Here is a 17426-nt window from a genome sequence, read left to right as displayed (position 1 = left end):
TGGTTAACTCATTTTATCATTAAGTTTATTTTATTTTTTTATTTCGAGACATAGTTTTGCCTTGTTGCCCACGCTGGAGTGCAGTGGTGGGATCTTGGGTTACTGTAACTTCTGCCTCCTGGATTCAAGCAATTCTTCCGAATCAGCCTCACGAGTAGCAGGGACTACAGGCATGCACCACCATGCTTGGCTAATTTTTAAATTTTTAATAGAGACGGGGTTTTGCTGTGTTGGCCAGGCTGGTCTTGAACTCCTGACCTCAGGTGATTTTCCTATCTTGGCCTCCCAAAGTGCTGAGATTACAGGCGTGAGCCATCGCCCCTAGCCTAAGTTTATTGATAATGCTAATTTTTTTTTTTTTTTTGAGACAGAATTTTGCTCTTGTTACCCAGGCTAGAGTGCAATAGTGCGATCTTGGCTTACCGCAACCTCCGCCTCCTGGGTTCAAGCAATTCTCCTGCCTCAGCCTCCCAAGAAGCTGGGACTACAGGCGTGTGCCACCATGCCCAGCTAATTTTTGTATTTTTAGTAGAGACGGGGTTTCACCATGTTGACCAGGATGGTCTCGATCTCTTGACCTCATGATCCACCCGCCTCGGCTTCCAAAAGTGCGGGGATTTTAGGCGTCAGCCACCACGCCCGGCCTAACTTTTTTTTTTTTTTTTGAGATGGAATTTCACTCTTGTTGCCCAGGCTGGAATGCAGTGGTGCGATCTTGGCTCATCACAACCTCTGCCTTCTGGGTTCAAGGATCATCCTGCCTCAGCCTCCCAAGTAGCTGGGATTACAGGCATGTACCACCACACCTCACTAATTTTGTATTTTTAGTAGGGTTGGAGTTTCTCCATGTTGGTCAGGCTGATCTTGAACTCCTGATCTCAGGTGATCCGCCTGCCTCATCCTCCCACAGTGCTGGGATTATAGGTGTGAGCCACTGTGCCTGGCCTTTGAAATTTGAAAAAGAATCAATAGCATTTTTCCCTTAAATTTTTGTTGAAAGTATTAATACCTCTAGAAAAATTAAAAGAATAATAGGCTGGGTGCGGTGGCTCATGCCTGTACTCCCAGTACTTTGGAAGGCCGAGGCTGGCGAATTACCTGAGGTCAGGAGTTCGAGACCAGCCTGGCCAACATGGTAAAACCCTGTCTCTACTAAAAGTACAAAAATTAGCTGGGCGTGGTGGCAGACATCTATTCCCAGCTGCTTGAGAGGCTGAGGCAGAAGAATGGCTTCAACCCAGAAGACTGAGGTTGTAGTAAGCCAAGATCGCATATTGCCATATTTGCCTTAGCTGTGGGTTTCATGACACTTCTAAATACTTCAGCATGTCTCTTTTAATAATAACATTATTCTATGTAATCACAAGATCTTCATCACCCTGAAAAATTTACCATTGACTTAATAATATCAATAGTCATATAAATAACATTCTATCAATAATGATAGTATTTAATCAAATAGTCCCAGTAGCTCCCAAAATGTCTTTATTGTTTGTTTTTGTTTTCAATTGGAATTGAGAATAACTCACAAAATGTCATTTATAGCCAGGTTTGTTTTTTTTCTCCTGATCCAGAGTCCAAACCAGGTTTATTTTGAAAGGGGCTGCTTTTTAAAAACAAAAACAAAAACAAAAACTATTCTGGCCAGGCACTGTGGCGCATGCCTGTAATCCCAGCACTTTGGGAGACAGAGGCGGGCAGATCACAAGTTCAGGAGATCGAGACCATCCTGGCCAACATGGTGAAATGCTGTTTCTACTAAAAATACAAAAAAATTAGCTGGGCGCTGTGGCACATGCCTGTAGTCACAGCTACTCGGGAGGCTGAGGCAGGAGAATTGCGATGTTGGAGATGATGACATGGATAGGTAAGTCCTATAGTGAACTGGAAAAAATTAACCACCTTGATCTAAACATAAAGTATTTTCACTTTATGTTTAGAGGAGATTGCAATTGAGCCGAGATCGCGCCACTGCACTGCAGCCTGGGCGATGGTGCACAACTCTGTCTCAAAAAAAAAATTCCATAAAAAGTAAAAGAACGGTATGTTTCCATAAAAAGTAAAAGAACAGTATGTAAAGTCTCTGCTAATTAGAATATAATTCACAATGGGATGATGGGAAGAGTTTTAATGAGTCCTCTGAATATTGAGAACTGCAATGACTATGAAGCATGAATCTAATTTTATAGAAGCCATTAACAAAAATATTTCTTTAAGGCTGGGCTTGGTGGCTCATGCCTGTAATTCCAGCACTCTGGAAAGCTGAGGTAGGCGGATCACTTGAGGCCAGGAGTTCAAGATAAGCCTGGCCAACATGGTGGAACCCCATCTATACTAAAAATACAAAAATTAGCCAGGCATGATGGTGGGCGCCTGTAATCCCAGCTACTCAGGAGGCTGAGGTGGGAGGATCACTTGGACTCAGGAGGTGGAGGCTGCAGTGAGCTGAGGTCATGCCACTGCACTCCAGCCTGAGTGACAGAGTGAGACTCCGTCTCAAAAATATATATTTCCTGGGCCAGGTGCGATATCTCACACCTGTAATCCCAACACTTTGAGAGGCCTAGGCAGGCATATCACAAGGTCGGGAGTTCCAGACCAGCCTGGCCAACATGGTGAAACCCTGTCTCTACTAAAAACACAAAAAATTAGTGGTGGTACGCGCCTGTAGTCCTAGCTACTTGGGTGGCTGAGGCAGGAGAATCACTTTAACCCAGGAGGCAGAGGTCTCAGTGAGTGGAGATTGTGCCGTTGCACTCCAGCCTGGGCGACAGAGCAAGACTCCATCTAAAAAATACATAATATATACACATATATATTTACACACACACATATGTGTATATAAAAAATACATATATATACACATACATGTGTATATATATGTGTATGTGTGTATATATGTATTTTTTATATACACAAGTGTATATTTTATATAAGCATACGTATGTGTGTATATTTTTATATGTGCATATATGCATATATATTATATACGGATATATATTTTATATATGCATATATGTGTATATATATTTTTACATATGCATATGGCCAGGCGTGGTGGCTCACGCCTATAATCCTAGCACTTTGGGAGGCAGGTGGATCACGAGGTCAAGAGATCCAGACCATCCTGGTCAACAAGGTGAAACCCCGTCTCTACAAAAATACAAAGATTAGCTGGGCATGGTGGCACGCGCCTGTAGTCCCAGCTACTCGGGAGGCTGAGGCAGGAGAATTGCTTGAACCCAGGAGGCGGAGGTTGCGGTGAGCCGAGATTGCACCATTGCACTCCAGCCTGGGTAACGAGCGAAACTCTGTCTCAAAAAATAAATAAATAATAAATAAATATGTGTGTGTGTGTGTGTGTGTGTGTGTGTGTGTGTGTGTATGCATGTGTGTGTGTGTGTGTATGTATGTATGTATGTATTTCTTTAATATTTTGACAGCACCAGTTAGGCAAGTACCACCAAACAAACTTGCTTTAGCAGTGACAGGTGGTGGCCTGGCTAACATGGTAGAACCTCATCTCTACCAAAAAAAGATCTTTGTGTTACGGTTTGCTTATTCTACTGAGATACTGTGCTTTTCTCTGGGATGTGAATTACATTCTATTGAAACAAACTTTTCATTGTAAGCACAAAATTAAGTGCCACTGACTGATCTTGCATCCTAGTCTAATTCCCAAGCCTCCATTCCTTTCAAGGTGATACTGGTAATTTTATTATATTTCTTTGAGACAGGATTTGACTCTTTCCCCCAGGCTGGGGTGCAGTGGCGTGATCTGGGCTTGTTGCAACCTCTGTCCCCCAGACTCAAGTGATCCTTCCATCTCAGCCTCCCGACTAGCTGGGATTATAGGTGCACGCTACCACACTTCGCTAATTTTTTTTTTTTTTTTGAAACAGAGTCTTGCTCTTTCTCTAGGTTGGAGTGCAGTGACGTGACCTTGGCTCACTGCAAACTCCGCCTCCCAGGTTGAAGCAATTCTCCTGCCTCAGCCTCCCAAGTTGCTGGGATTACAGGCGCGCACCACCATGCCCAGCTAATTTTTGTATTTTTATTAGAGATGGGGTTTCACCATATTGGTCAGGATGGTCTCGATCTCTTGACCTTGTGATCCATCCACCTCTGCCTCCCAAAGTGCTGGGATTACAGGCATGAGTCACCGTGCCCGGCCACACCTAGCTAATTTTTAAATTTTTTTGTAGAGATGAGGTTTCATCGTGTTGCTCAGGCTGGTCTCGAACTCTTGGACTCAAGTGATCTGTTTGACTTTGCCTTCCAAAGTGTTGGGATTACAGGCGTGAGCCACCACTCCTGCCCAGTATTGGTAATTTTAATGATGATACATTTCAGCCCTCTGGGTAAGAAAGTATTTTCTCTTTTTTTTTTTTTATTTTTTTTTTTGAGACGGAGTTTTGCTCTTGTTGAGCTTGTAGTGCAGTGGTGCAATCTTGGCTCACCGCAACCTCTGCCTCCCAGGTTCAAGCGGTTGTTCTGCCTCAGCCTCCCGAGTAGCTGGGATTACAGGCATGCACTACCACGCCTGGCTAATTTTGTATTTTTATTAGAGAGGGGGTTTCTCCATGTTGGTCAGGCTGGTCTTGAACTCCTTACCTCAGGTGATACACCCACCTCAGCCTCCCAAAGTTCTGGGATTACAGGTGTGAGCCCCTGTGCCTGGCCAAAAGTATATTCTTTCATACTTACCCTCTGTTCCTTTACAGAAGATGCAAGTACAGTAAATGGAAAGGGGGAGATAAACTATTTTCTTTCTTTCTTTCTTTCTAATTGCTGCTCTGAGAAGGGAGATAAACTATTTTAAGAAATGGCTCCATTAACTATTTATAGTAACAAATATGATTTGTTTGTTTGTTTTTTGGATGGGCAGACTGCCAAAATCTGATTTTAAAGAAAAATTCCACATGCTCTTTCTAATATTAATAGGTATTTATGGACTGAGCTTTGTGGCTATAATCCCAGCATTTTGGGAGGCCAAGGTGGGAGGATTGTTTAAGGCCAGAAGTTCAAGACCAGCTTGGACAATAACGTAGTGAGACCCCATCTTTATGAAACATTTAAAAATTAGCTGGATGTGGTGGCAGGTACTTGTAGTCCTAGCTACTTGGAAGGCTGAGGCAGGAGGATCACTTGAGTCCAGGAGTTCAAGGCTGCAGTGAACTGTGATTGGGCTGCTATACTCCAGCCTGGGTGAGAGAGACCCTATTTCTAAAAAAAAAAATTTTTTTTAATTAAAAAGTAATAAATTCTGCCATATGATGAAAACTACACAGGAGAAGAACAGAACCTGAAATTTATGTGGAAAAATTAATTTGAGGTCCACAATATACTTTTCATAGATAAAAGCCATATTTTTATAGTTTTTGTTGGAAAAGGAAATAGCTGAGCATTATCCAAAGAGACTCTAGCCCTTTAGCTACAGGAAGCTCATTTCAATACTTGTTTGTATAGTGGCTAGAATATTAATGTGGCTAAGAATATTGATTTTTTTTTTTTTTTTTTACTTCAGAAAAATGTTTAGGAAACAAAAAATATGATTTTTTTTTTTGAGATGGAGTCTTGCTCTGTCGCCAGGCTGGAGTGCAGTGGCTCAATCTTGGCCCACTGCAACCTCTGCCTCCTGGCTTTAAGTGATTCTTCTGCCTCATCTTCCCAAGTAGCTTGGGTTACAGGCGCCCACCACCATGGCTGACTATTTTTTTTGTATTTTTAGTAGAGATGGGGTTTCACCTTGTTGGCCAGGCTGTTCTCAAACTCCTGACCTCAAGTGATCCATCTGCCTCAGCCTCCCAGAGTGCTGGGATTAAAGGCATGAGCCGCTGCGCCCTGCCTAATTATTATGATTTATTTATATTTTTTGAGATGGAATTTTGCTCTTGTCGCCCTGGCTGGATTGCAATGGCACGATCTTGGCTGCAACCTCTGCCTCCTGCGTTCAAGCAGTTCTATCTCAGCCCCCCAAGTAGCAGGGATTATTGGCACGTGCCACCACGCCCAGCTAATTTTGTATTTTTAGTAGTGATGGAGTTTCAACATGTTGGCCAGGCTGATCACGAACTCTTGACCTCAGGTGATCTGCCTTCCTTGGCCCCTCAACATACAGAGATTACAGGTGTGAACCACCATGCCCCCCTATTTTTATTTTTATTTTTTTGAGACAGAGTCTGACTCTGTCGCCCAGGCTGGAGTGCGGTAGCCTTAGCCTCCTGAGTAGCTGGGTTTACAGGCATTCACCACCATGCCTGGCTAATTTTCGTATTTTTAGTAGAGATGGGATTTCACTATGTTGGCCAAACTGGTTACGATCTCCTGACCTTAAATGATCTGCCTGCCTCAGGCTTCCAAAGTATTGGGATTATAGGCATAAGTGAGCCACCAGGCCTGGCCCTAATCTAATTATCACTATTATTACTTTTTGAGACAGTCTTGCTCTGTTGCCTAGGCTGGAGTGCAGTCGCAGGATCTCAGCTCACCACATTTCCATTTCCTGGGTTTAAGCGATTCTCCTGCGTCAGCCTCCTGAGTAGCTGGGACTATAGGCACGTGCCACCATGTTGGGCTAACTTTTGTATTTTTAGTAGAGACAGGGTTTCACTATGTTGGCCAGGCTGGTCTTTAACACCTAATCTTGTGATCTGCCTGCCTCAGCCTCCCAAAGTTCTGGGATTACAGGTGTGAGCCACTGAGGCTGGCCGATCTTAAGTATTTTATTTATTTATTTATTTATGTATTTATTTATTTGAGACAGAATCTTGCTCTGTCCCTACTCTGGAGTGCAGTGGTGTGATCTCAGCTCACTGCAACCTCCTCCTCCCATGTTCAAGCAGTTCTCCTGCCTCAGCCTCCCGAGTAGGGAGAACTACAGGTACACACCATCATGCCCGGCTCATTTTTGTATATTTGGTAGAGACAGGGTTTCCCCATGTTGGTCAGGATGGTCTTGATCTCTTGACGTCATGATCCACCTGCCTCTGCCTTCCAAAATGCCAGGATTACAGGTGTGTGCCACTGCTCCTGGCCCTATTTATTGTTTTTAATTGAGACAGAGTCTCGCTCTGTTGCCCAGGCTGGAGTGCAGTGATGTGATCTTGGCTCATTGCAATCTCCGCCTCCCAGGTTCAAGTGATTGCCCTGCCTCAGCCTCCCAGGTAGCTGGGATTACAGGCATGCACCACCATGCCTGGCTAATTTTTAGTATTTAATAGAGACGGGGTTTCACCATGCGGACAAGGATGGTCTTGAACTCCTGACCTTAGGTGATCCACCTCCATTGGCCTCCCAAAGTGCAGGGATTAGAAGGATGAGCCACAGCACCCAGCCCTAGCCCTGATTATTATCAGTTTTCTACATATTAATAAATTACTAAGTGTAGAAAAATGGAAATAGCCTAGGTTCTGTGGCTGGCTCCTGTAATCTCAGCCCTTAGGAAGGCCAAGGCAAGAGGATTGCTTGAGCCCAGGAGTTCAGTCTAGGCAACATGGCAAGACCCTGTTTTTACCAAAAAAAAAAAAAAAAAAAAAATTAGGCATGATAGCATGCACCTATGGTCTCAGCTACTTTGGAGACTGAGGTGAGAATCACTTGAGCCTGGAAGATGGAAGCTACAGTGAGCCATGATCACACCACTGCACTCTAGCCTATATTTCAGTGAGATGTTGCATCAAAAAAGGAGATGAGGATGTTTTCCATTATCAATTTTGTTGTTTCATTTTAAATTCAAGATGTATTTCTGTTTCTGTTGTGTGTGTGTGTCTGTGTGTGTGTGCTGCTATGTACCAGCTGCTCCATATCCATGTACCAGCTGCTCACTATGTTTGACATGAAAAGTAATTTTTATGTAGGAAAGCTTTTTAGAAAGAAACCAAAAAGTTGTGTAAGGAACTCACTTATATTCTCTATTTTATCTTCTCTGACTTACACATCTTTTTATTACTTATGGTACCTTTTTATTTTTTTTAATTTTTTTTATTTTCACAGAACAATTAGGATACTTATGGTACCTTACAGATGGAATACAGAATGCAATTAGTAAACATTGGTTATTTGAATTGATGGAGCCAGAGTCAGGGCTTGTGTGAAATGACAGTAGACATATAAGAGATATCAGTGTGCACATAAAGAACATAAAGTTTATATTAGAGGATTTGTATGTTGTTGTTTTTTTCCAAGACAGAGTCTTTCTCTGTTGCCCAGGCTGGAGTGCAGTGGCGTGATCTGGGCTCACTGTAATCACTGACTCCTGGGTTCAAGCGATTTTCCTGCCTCAGCCTCCCGAGTAGCTATGACAACAGGCACCTGCCATCATGCCCAGCTAATTTAGGACTTTTAGTAGAGTCAGGGATTTCCCATGTTGACCAGGCTGGTGTCAAACTTCTAACCTCAGGCCGGGCGTGGTGGCTCACGCCTATAATCCCAGCACTTTGGGAGGCCGAGACAGGTGGATCACAAGGTCAAGAGATCGAGACCATTCTGGTCAGCATGGTGAAACCCCGTCTCTACTAAAAATACAAAAATTAGCTGGGCATGGTGGCGCACGCCTGTAGTCCCAGCTACTTGGGAGGCTGAGGCAGGAGAATTGCTTGAATCCAGGAGACGGAGGTTGCGGTGAGCCGAGATTGCGCCATTGCACTCCAGCCTGGGTAACAAGAGCGAAACTCCGTCTCAAAACAAAACAAAACAAAAAACAACAACAAAAAAAACCTTCTAACCTCAGGTGATCCACCTGCCTTGGCCTCCCAAAGTGCTGAGATTAGAGATGATGAGCCACTGCTCCCTGCCTTTTTTTTTTTTTTTTTTTTTTGAGGCAGAGTTTCTCTCTTATTACCCAGGCTGGAGTACAATGGCTCGAACTCAGGTGATTACAACCTCCACTTCCTTGGTTCAAGCAGTTCTCCTCCCTCAGCTGCCTAACTGGGATTGTAGGCACCCGCCACCACACTCAGCTAATTTTTGTGTTTTTAGTAAGACAGGGTTTTACCACGTTGACCATGCTGATTGCAAACTCCTGACCTCAAGTTATCCATTCGCCTTGGCCTCCCAAAGTTGTGGGATTACAGGTGTGAGTCACAGTGCCTGGCATAGAGGATTTAGTGTCATTTTGGGAAAAGAATGAAACTTTTTTTCTTTTTTGAGATGGACTCTGGCTCTGTTGCCCAGGCTGGAGTGCAAGTGGTGTGATCTCGGCTCACTGCAACCTCTGACTCCTGGGTTCAAGTGATTCTCCTGCCTCAGCCTCCTGAGTAACTGAGATTACAGGCAGGTGCCACCATGCCCTGCTAATTTTTTGTATTTTTAGTAGATGCAGAGTTGCACTGTGTTAGCCAGGAGGGTCTTGATCTCCTGACCTTGACCTCCCAAAGGGTTGGGATTACAGGCGTAAGCCATTGCACCTGGCTTTTTTTTTTTTTTTTTTTTTTTGAGACAGAGTCTCACTCTGTCACCTGTGCTGGAGTGCAGTAGCGTGATCTTGCCTCACTTTGAGTCCCAAGTGATTTTCCTGCCTCAGCCTCCCAAATAGGCTGGGATTCCAGGCATATGCCACCACAACTGGCTAATTTTTTTTTTTTTAGACGTTGTTTGGCTCTTGTTGCTCAGGCTGGAGTGCAGTGGTACGATCTCAGTTCACTGCAACCTCTGCCTCCTGGGTTCAAGCAGTTTACCTGCCTCAGCCTCCCAAGTAGCTGAGATTACAGCTAATTATTTTGTAATGTTTAGTAGAGACAGGATTTCACCATGTTGGCCATGCTGATCTCAAACTCTTGACCTCAAGTGATCCATCCACCTTGGCCTCCCAAAGTGCTGAGATTACAAGTGTGAGCCACTGCGCCTGGCTGAAACTTCTTTCAAGCATATATTTTGAGTAGGAGTATACTAGCTCAGGTGTCAAATGCAAGAATGAATTTAGCTAGTGGTATTTCAAAATTCTTTCTTACTTGGGGTCTACAATTCTTGATTTCAAGAAGCAAGGCAGCCCATGTCCAACATAGTACCATCTGCATGATCATAGCTATTAATGGATATATTCCTGCCTTAAGTAGATCATCTGTGTGCTTTTCTTAAAAATTTCAGTTAACCACATAGAATTTTTAAAGTCTGATTTTCTTCTTTTTTTTTTGAGACAGAATCTCATTGTCACCCAGGCTGGGGTACACTGGCATGATCTTGGCTCACTGCATTCTCCACCTCCTGGGCTCAGGCAATCCTTCTGCCTCAGCCTCCTGAATAACTGGGACTACAAGCACATGCCACCACACCTGGCTGTTTTTTTACATTTTTGGTAGAAACCGAGTCTCGCCATGTTTCACAGGCTGGTCTCGAACTCCTGAGCTCAAGCAATTTGCCCACCTTGGCCTCCCAAAGTGCCGGGATTGCACGTGAGCCACTGCACCCAGCCCTTCTGTTCTTTTTTTCTGATAGCCTTATTTCGAGTTTACTTAACTTCAAGGGAGTCTATGTTATTTTTAAAGGCTGTAGCTCTAAAAGTTCAGTAAACTCCAAATGAACCAGGATTTTGCTAGTAAAATGCAATGCTTGGTTTTCATTTTTTATGTACTTAACTAAACTTTTTTTTTTTTTTGAGATGGAGTCTTGCTCTGTCACCCAGGCTGGAGTGCAGTGGCCTTGGCTCACTGCAGCCTCCGCCTCCTGGATTCAAGCGATTCTCCTGCCTCAGCCTCCCTAGTAGCTGGGATTACAGGCGGATGCCACACATGCCCAGCTAATTTTTGTATTTTTAGTGGAGACGGGGTTTCACCATATTGGTCAGGCTGGTCTCGAACTCCTGACTTTGTGATCCGCCTGCCTTGGCCTCCCAAAGTGCTGGAATTATAGGCTTGAGCCACTGTGCCCGGCCCCCTTTTTTTTTTTTAATAGGGAACACCACGGATTGTGTCATCTTTTTGCAAGGGCCATGATATTCTTTTCTGTTTTGTTCCTGTTTTAGTGTATGTGCTGCTGAAGTGAGCACTCAACTAAAAAAATAATAAAATGTGTGTGTATATATATGTAATTTTATTGTTGTTCTTTTGAGGCAAAGTCTCTCTTTGTCACCCAGGCTGGAGTGCAGTGGTACGAGAGCTCGGCTAACTGCAACCTACACCTCACGGGTTCAAGCAGTTCTCCTGCCTCAACCTCCCAAGTAGCTGGGATTACAGGCGTCTGCCACCATGCCCAGCTGATTTTTTTTTTTTGAGATGGAATCTCACACTGTTGCTGGGGCTGGAGTGCAGTGACACGATCTTGGTTCACTGCAACCTCTGCCTCCAGGTTCAAGTGATTCTCCTGCTTCAGCCTCCCCATTAGCCTGGATTATAGGTGCCCACCATCATGCCCAGCTAATTTTTTTGTATTTTTAGTAGAGACGGGGTTTCACCATCTTTGCCAGGCTGGTCTTGAATTCCTGACCTTGTGATTCAACCACCTCGGCCTCCCAAAGTGCTGGGATTACAGACATGAGCCACTGTGCCTGGCTATGATTTTTCAAGTAAATGACTGTGATGTATAGTATCTGCTCCTTCCCTATGTTAGACTCACTTGGCACGTACCACATGTCCTCAGTCTTTTTTTTTTTTTTTTTTTTTTAAGAAGATGGGGTTTCAGGCCGGGCGTGGTGGCTCACGCCTATAATCCCAGCACTTTGGGAGGCTGAGGCAGGTGGATCACGAGGTCAAGAGATCGAGACCATCCTGGTCAACAAGGTGAAACCCCGTCTCTACTAAAAACACAAAAATTAGCCGGGCATGGTGGTATGTGCCTGTAGTCCCAGCTACTTGGGAGGCTGAGGCAGGAGAATTGCTTGAACCCAGGAGGCGGAGGTTGTGGTGGGCCTAGATCGTGCCATTGCACTCCAGCCTGGGTAACGAGTGAAACTCCATCTCAAAAAAAAAAAAAAAGATGGGGTTTCACCATGATGACCAGGCTGGTCTTGAACTCCTGACCTCAGGTGATCCACCCACCTTGGCCTCCCAAAGTGCTGGGATTACAGGTGTGAGCCACCGCGCCTGGCCCTCCTCAGTCTTTCATAATACTTAGTGTCCTATGCTAAAGGCCATAATGTTAAGCATTGTGGTTTTGAGGTTGTCATTAAATTTTCAGGGTTTTGGTACATTGGAATTTGTTGAAACAGGATTTGACTTCTATTCAAATTGTATATCCTGAACTGGTAGGACATAGCCTGTTACATACTCATTCTGTCTTGAAATAAACATGCTAAAAATGTAATATTTTAGAAGCAGTATACATTTTTCATACAGGTTCCAGATCCCTAATCCAAAAATCTAAAATCTAGAAATCCTCCAAAATCTGGAACATTTTGAGTGCTGACGTGATGCTCAAAGGAAATGCTCTTTGGAGCATTTCAGTATTTAAATTTTTTCATTGAGTATCTTCAACCAGTATAATGCAAATAATCCAACATTTAAAACAATCCAAAATTTGATTTTTTTTTTTTTTTTTGGAGATGAATTCTTACTCTTTGACCAGACTGGAGTGCAGTGGTGTGATCTTGCCTGACTGCAACCTCCATATCCTGGGTTCAAGTGATTCTCCTGCCTCAGTCTCCCAAGTAGCTGGGCTTACAGGCACCCACCACCATGCCCAACTAATTTTTTTGTGTTTTTAGTAGAGATGGGGTTTCACCATGTTGGCCAGGATAGTCTCCATCTCTTGACCTTGTGATCCACCCACCTCAGCCTCCCAAAGTGCTGGGATTATAGGTATGAGCCACCACACCCAGCCACAATCCAAAATTTGAATCACTCTGGTTCGAGGCATTTTGGATAAGAGAATACCTAACCTGTATTAGCAAACTCTATTTGAGCTCATAAAGTAAACATTGGAGAAAACAAAACCTAAATATGAAGCATAGACTGGCTGGGCATGGTGACTAATGCCTGTAATCCCAGCACTTTAGGAGGCCAAGGCAGGAGGATTGTTTCAGGTAGGAGTTCGAGACTAGCCTGGGCATCCCATCTTTTTTTTTTTTTTTTTTGAGATAATGTCTCACTCTGTCGCCTGGCTGGAGTGCAGTGGTTCGATCCTGGCTACTGCCACCTCTACCTCCCATGTTGAAGCGATTCCCCTGCTTCAGCCTCCCAAGTAGCTGGGACTACAGGTATGCACCCCACGCCTGGCTAATTTTTTTTTTTTTTTTTGTATTTTAGTAGAGACACCGGTTTCACCATGTTGGCTAGCATGGTCTTGATCTCCTGACCTTGTGATCCATCCACCTCAGCCTCCCAGAGTGCTGGGATTATAGGTGTGGGCCACCTCGCCCAGCTCCCATCTCTTAAAAAAAAAATTAGCCAGCTGTGGTGGTGTGTACCTGTAGTCTCAGCTACTTGGAATGTTGTGATGGGCCTTGAGCCTTGAGGCTGTGGTAAGCCATGATTGCACCACTGCACTCCAGCTTGGATGACAGAGCAAGATTCTGTGTCCAAACAAACATAAAAACCATAGACTGAATTTATTTGAAATGATGACGAAATAATTAAAATACCTTAATTTTTTTTTCTTTTTTTTTTTTTTTTTTTTGAGACAAGAGTCTTGCCCTGTTGCTCAGGCTTGAGTGCAAGGGGGTTATCTTGGCTCACTGCAACCTCTGTCTCCTGGGTTCCAGTGATTCTCCTTTCTTAGCCTCCCAAGTAGGTAGGATTACAGGTGTGCATCATCATGCCCAGCTAATTTTTGTAGTTTTAGTAGGGGTGGTTTCACCTTGTTGGACAGGCTGGTCTCAAACTCCTGACTTCAGGTGATCTGTCTACCTTGGCCTCCCAAAGTGCTGGGATTACAGGCATGAGCCATTGCATCTGACTTCTTTTTTTTTTTTTTTTTTTTGAGGCAGAGCCTTGCTCTGTCACTTAGGCTGAAGTGTAGTGGCGTGATATGGCTCACTGCAGCCTTGACCCCTGGCCCCTCACCCCCAAGCGATCTTCCCACCTCAGCCTCCTTAGTAGCTGGGACCAGAAGTGCACGCCACCACACCCAGCTAACTTTGTTTATTTTTTTAGAGATAAGGTCTCAATATATTTCCCAGGCTGATCTTGAACTCCTGGGCTCATGCAATCTTCCTGCCTTGGCTCCCAAAGTAGTGGGATTACAGGCATAAGCCACCATGCTCAGCCTGATTTTCCTTGTTTTTCTAGTGAAGCCAAACCAAGAAGAAATCTACTTCGAATAATGAGGAATTGAGATTTCTGAAGAATATTTGGGCTGGGCACGGTGGCTTATGCCTGTAATCTCAGCACTTTGGGAGGCCAAGGCGGGTGGATCACAAGGTCAAGAGTTCGAGACCTTCCTGGCTAATACAGTGAAACCCCGTAGGATAATTGCTTGAGGAGGAGGTTGCAGTGAGCCGAGATCCTGCCACTGCACTCCAGCCTGGCAACAGAGTGGCAAATCTGTCTCAAAGACAAAACAAGAACATTTGGACAGTGGTTGAGAAATTATGTTTTCTTTCCCTGAACATCTTAAAAAGTTGGAAAAATTTTGAAAATCTTTATTGCATTGTGACTCAGAGTTTTTTGGTAACAGGCTTTGTTCCTAGGATGGAAAAATCTGAGTGCAGATTATCTTGTTACATGTTTGTCTCTCCTAGTATTTTAACAGAAAGTGTCAGATGATCATTTCACACTCCATTGATTACCCTGGTTCTGGTTGATATGGTACAAACAAACCTACATTGTATTCTTCTGTTGGATTTACAAGGGATTGAAATGATAATAATTGGCAGGAGTCAATAGCTCTTGAGATTTATATTCTTTTTTTCTTTTTTTTTTTTTGAGACGGAGTTTTCGCTCTTGTTACCCAGGCTGGAGTGCAATGGCGCGATCTCGGCTCACCGCAACCTCCGCCTCCTGGGTTCAGGCAATTCTCCTGCCTCAGACTCTTGAATAGCTGGGATTACAGGCACGCGTCACCATGCCCAGCTAATTTTTTGTATTTTTAGTAGAGACAGGATTTACACCATGTTGACCAGGATGGTCTCAATCTCTTGACCTCATAATCCACCCACCTCGGCCTCCCAAAGTGCTGGGATTACAGGTGTGAGCCACCGCGCCTGGCCCGAGATTTATATTCTTATAATTTGACTAAATGACATTCTTTTATGGAGAATATTTAAAATTTCACACACAAAAGGCAGCAGTATTCTTTAAAAAGATACATTGCAAGAAATAGAACTTTGTGGTTATAGGAAGTATTCATGCAAAGCACCAATTTTTTCCTTTGTAACTAACTCTCATAAAAATGGAGACGATCCCTTGTGGTTAAGGTTCTCAGATCTTTTTTAGCCTTCTGATATTGTGAAGGAATAGAAAAGACCCATTCTGTCCTGATTTTATTTGTAGGCATGTGTTAGTCTGTTGTACTATAGATGTCTTATCTTTTATGAGGATGTGCACAATTTTTTTTTGTACCGTAAATGTCTTTTATGAGGATGTGCACAATTTGTTGTAGATGTCTTATCTTTTATGAGGATGTACACAATTTTTTTTTTTTTTTTGAGACAAAGTCTTGCTCTGTCACCCAGGCTGGAGTGCAGCGGCATAATCTCAGTTTACTGCAGTCTCTGCCTCCCCGGTTCATGCAATTCTTATGCCTCTTGAGTAGGTGGAACTACAGGCACATGCTGTCACACCCAGCTAATTTCTTTTGTTATTCTTTTTGTTTACTTTTTTGGAGACAGAGTCTTGCGCTGTCACCTGGGCTGAAGTGCAATGGCACGATCTCAGCTCACTGCAACCTTTGCCTCCCGGGTTCACGCAGTTCTCCTGCCTCAGCCTCTCAAGTAGCTGGGATTATAACTGCCTGCCACCATGCCCTGCTAATTTTTTTGTATTTGTAGTAGAGACAGGTCTTGAACTCCTGACCTTGTGATCTGCCTGCCTCAGCCTCCCAAAGTGCTGGGATTACAGGCGTGAGCCACTGTGCTTGGCCTAATTTTTGTGTTTTTAATAGAGACGAAGTTTCACCATGTTGGCCAGGTTGTTCTCGAACTCCTGGGCTCAAGTGATCCACCTGCCTTAGCCTCCCAAAGTGTTGGGGTTACAGATGTGAGCCACCATGCCCCAGGCTCATGGCACAACATTTATCTATTACCTATTAATAAACTTAGATAAAATATTGTATCTGGGCCATGTGTGGTAGGAGAGGATCTTTTGGGGAGGTTCAGGAGTTCGTGATTAGCCTGGGCAGTATGACAAGACCTTGTCTCTACAAAAAATTTTAAAAATTAGTTGGGTGTGGTGGTGTTTGCTGTGGTCCCAGCTTGGGAGGCAAAGGTGGAAGCATTGCTTGAGCCCAGGAGATTGAGACTGCAGTGAGCAATGATTGCATCATTGCATTCCAGCCTGTGTAACAAAGTGAGTCCCTCTCTGGAAAAAAAAAAAGGATCTGAAAACTTACTTTTCTGTTCTGTTCCTGGAAAGCTGTCTTTTTTCCTTACTGACTACTATAATTTGCTGATTATTATGAGAGGCCTCTGCCACTAGGTGCCTTAGTTCTGAAATAGTTGCTTGGACCCTTTCTCCTTAGATTTTATAGTTTGATGATTATCTATTTTGGCTGGTCAGAGAGACATGCCTTCTGCTTTGAAATGAACAGAATAATTCAGTATATTTTTTATTAGTTTTGACTTACAATGTACTATATTTCTATATATTTTTGTAAATATCTTCTACAGTTTACTATATTTCTTACGGGCAAAACATTGTGAAATACTGTTTCCTTTTTCCAAGATTTTTGCACATCTTTAGCAATAGAGTAGTATTAAATTGTTGAGCTCTTCTTGTTACTTAAATCTTTGTTAAAATGTAGAGTAAGTTCTATGAACTCTAAGAGTTGCAGGGATACTTTGTGGATTTAAGATGATTACTTCCTGCATTTCATTTCTAGTTTTAAATTTTTAAGTTTTTGGGACAGAGTCTCCCTTTGTTGCCCAGGGTAGAGTTCAATGGTGTGGTGATGGCTCACTGCAGCTTTGACTTCCTGGACTCAAATGATCCTCCCATCTCAGGACTGCCCGTGCCCATCTGCCCAGCTAATTTTTTTTGAGAAAAGAGGTTTTTATTTGTTTGTTTGTTATTTTTTGTTTTTGTTTATTTTTAGACGGAGTTTCATTCTTGTTGCTCAGGATGGAGTGCAATGGCAGGATCTTGGCTCACAGCAACCTCCACCTCCTGGGTTCAAGCGATTCTTGTGCCTCAGCTTCCCGAGTAGCTGGGATTACAGGCATGCGCCACCACGCCTGGCTAATTTTTGTATTATTAGTAGATACAGGGTTTCTCCATGTTGGTCAGGCTGGTCTCCAACTCTGGACCTCGGGTGATCTGCCCGCCTTGGCCTCCCAAAGTGCTGGGATTATAGGCGTGAGCTACCGTGCCCTGCCTGAGACAGAGTTTTGATGTCACCAA

The 17426-nt window shown here is 43.6% G+C and overlaps 1 protein-coding gene and 1 non-coding gene across 6 annotated transcripts in view; one reads left to right on the top strand and one right to left on the bottom strand.

Moving 5' to 3' along the window:
• The window catches only part of CDK12 (cyclin dependent kinase 12), a 72853-nt gene that overhangs the window by 10856 nt on the left and 44571 nt on the right, over positions 1 to 17426 (top strand). The window lies entirely within an intron of this gene.
• LOC135271781 (U6 spliceosomal RNA) lies at positions 10883 to 10984 on the bottom strand. The gene has a single exon (XR_010339907.1). It is a non-coding gene; the product is annotated as a U6 spliceosomal RNA (small nuclear RNA).

The sequence above is a fragment of the Aotus nancymaae genome, unplaced genomic scaffold, assembly GCF_030222135.1.
Source record: "Aotus nancymaae isolate 86718 unplaced genomic scaffold, 86718_ANA_hifiasm-v0.15.2.pri h1tg000089l, whole genome shotgun sequence".
Lineage (NCBI taxonomy): Eukaryota > Metazoa > Chordata > Mammalia > Primates > Aotidae > Aotus > Aotus nancymaae.
Note: the sequence above shows the minus strand (reverse complement) of the source record. Positions and strands in the feature narration are given on the sequence as shown.